Source organism: Myxine glutinosa, chromosome 7, assembly GCF_964187855.1.
Source record: "Myxine glutinosa chromosome 7, kmMyxGlut1.1, whole genome shotgun sequence".
Taxonomy (NCBI): domain Eukaryota; kingdom Metazoa; phylum Chordata; class Myxini; order Myxiniformes; family Myxinidae; genus Myxine; species Myxine glutinosa.
This window is the reverse complement of record NC_136267.1, coordinates 119,010,196-119,013,269: the sequence shown is the minus strand read 5'-3', so window position 1 is coordinate 119,013,269 and position 3,074 is coordinate 119,010,196.

Here is a 3,074-nt window from a genome sequence, read left to right as displayed (position 1 = left end):
ACTTGGTGCAGGTATGAATAATGTGTTAAGATGAACCGATTAGATTTTGGGGTCATGAGGTCAAAGGTCAGAGGTCATGTTAGGTAAACATCTTGTTACCGTGATAACTTGTGAACCAGTGATGGGATTCTGACCAAAGTTGGTAAAAATATGTATTATGTAGTGACCATAAGATGACCTGATTAGATTTTGGGATCAAGAGGTCAAAGGTCAAATGTCAGATCCCGTCTGGTAAAAATTCTGTTACCAAGCTAACTTGTGAACCATTCATGGGATTTTCACCAAACTCGGTATAAATATATAATATGATGCAAAGATAAACCGATTTGATTTTGGGGTCAAGAGATCAAAGATCAGAGGTCATGTTAAGTTATAATTACTTCGTTACCGCAATAACTTAAGAACGGCTGAAGGGATCTTCGACAAACTTGGTGCAGGTATGTATAATGAGGTAAAGATGAACTGATTTGATTTTGGGGTCACAAGTTTAAAGGTCAGAGGTCAGGTTAAGTAAAAATTATGTTGGCACACCAACTCATGAACCAGTGATGGGATTTTGAACAAACTTGGTATAAGTACCAAAACAGTTTCTTTCACCCAGTCTGCTCCCTGGTTTACCCCTGAACTCCGCCTGATGAAAACTCGTGCTCGCCAACTTGAAAGACTCCGCAATAAAACGGGTCTCACAGTTCACTCCCAAGCCTACAAGGACCACCTACAACACTACAAAGATGCCCTCTCCCGCGCCCGCTCTGCCTACTACTCTCAAATTATCCACTCTGGCTCCGGAAACCCAAAAGCACTCTTCTCGACAATAAACAAACTCCTCCGCCCCCTGAACACCACCACCCAGTCATTCACAGTAGACAACTGCATCTCCTTCCTCTCTTTCTTCCAACGCAAAATTGACAACATCTACAACAGCTTGACCACCGCTGCACCCGCTCCCCCTCCAACCACCTGCCCCCCCTTGTCCTGCCATCCCCTGTCTCGGTTCTCCCCAATCTCCCCTACTGACCTCTCTGAACTCCTCATAGGAATGAAAACTGCCACCTGCACTCTTGACCCCATCCCCTCCAGCTTTGTCAAAGCCTCCCTCCCTGCTCTCTCTCCACTTATCATTGCAACAATAAACACCTCCCTGTCTACAGGCATCGTCCCACCTTCCCTCAAAATTGCTGCTGTTACCCCCATTCTAAAAAAACCTGGTCTAAACCCTGACACCCTAAACAACTTCAGACCCATCTCCAACCTACCATTTCTGTCAAAAGTTTTGGAACGCGCTGTAGCCACTCACCTCAAACATCATCTCTCTGCCAATAACCTGTATGAAACATTCCAATCCGGATTCCGCTCCAACCACAGTACTGAAACTGCTCTCCTCAAAATCACCAACGACCTTCTCCTCTCCTCTGACGCTGGCAACCTCAACATTCTCGTCCTCCTCGACCTCAGCGCTGCCTTTGACACCATCGATCACACTATCCTCCTCACCCGACTTGAATCCACCTTTAACGTTACCGGCACTGCCCTCTCTTGGATTAAATCATACCTCTCTGACAGATGCCAGTTCATCTCCATCAATAACTGCAAATCCCCCACTGCTCCCCTCCCCCAAGGTGTCCCCCAAGGTTCAGTTCTTGGCCCCCTCCTCTTCATCCTTTACCTGTCCCCCCTCGGTCACTTAATCCGCCGTCATGGTCTCCAATTCCACTGCTTCGCCGATGACATCCAGCTTTTCATCTCCACCAAGTCCGTCTCCACCGCCACCCACTCTATCCTGACAAACTGCATCACTGAAATAAAATCCTGGCTTCAAATCAACTTCCTCAAGCTTAACTGTGATAAATCTGAAATAATCATCATTGGCCCAAAAACGCTCACAAAATCCACCCATAACTTTGCCCTCAACATCGACGGTATCCCAGTATCCACGTCCCCTCACATCCGGAATCTTGGCGTCTTCTTTGACCAAACCCTTTCCTTCGACAAATACACTAAACAGATCACAAAGTCAGCCTTCTTTCACCTGAAAAACATTGCCCGTCTCCGCTCATCCCTCTCCTCCACGGCTGCAGAAACCCTCATCCACGCCTTCATCACCTCCCGTCTGGACTACTGCAATAGCCTCCTCTATGGTTCACCCTCAAAAATCACCAATAAACTCCAATACATTCAGAACTCCGCTGCCCGTCTACTCACCCATTCCCGGACCCGTGACCACATCACCCCCGTCCTTTACAAGCTTCACTGGCTCCCCATCCCCCAGAGAATCCAGTACAAAATCCTCCTCTTGACATACAAAGCCCTCCATAACCTGGCCCCATCCTACCTGGCTGACCTCCTCTCCAGACACACTCCCATCCGCAACCTCCGCTCTGCTGGTACCAACCTCCTGACCCCCTCCATCCGGACCAAATTCAGATCCTGGGGGGACAGGGCCTTCTCCATCACTGCTCCCACCCTCTGGAATTCACTACCTCACACCATCAGAGACTCCTCCTCACTCACCACATTCAAAACATCACTAAAGACCCACCTGTTCAACACTGCATTCAACATTCAACCCACAGCATTTAACCCCTGACTATCTCTTCTCCTTCTCCCTCCTTTTGCTTTAAATATTTCCCTATTGATTCTTGTCTTTTTGCAATTGTTGTTTTCATGTATTGTTATGCATTATGTTTGCCACTCTGTCAAAGCGCCTTTGGGCTTCTGGAAAAGCGCTATACAAAATAAATGAATTATTATTATTATTATTAAGTATATATGATGCAAAGATGAACTGATTAGATTTTGGGGTCAATAGGTCAAATGTCATGTCAGGTAAAAATGTGATAACTTGTGAACAGGTGAAGGGATTTAAATTAAAACTTGGTACAGGTATGTATAATGATGTAAACATAAACTGATTACATTGTGGGGTCAAGTGGTCAAAGGTCAGAAGTCATGTAAGGTAAAAATGTGATAACCTAAGAACAGCTGAATGGATTTAAATCAAACTTGGTGCAAGTATTATCATGATGTAATAATGTGGGCGGAGGCATATCGGTCGACGACGTGACGTCGAAGAG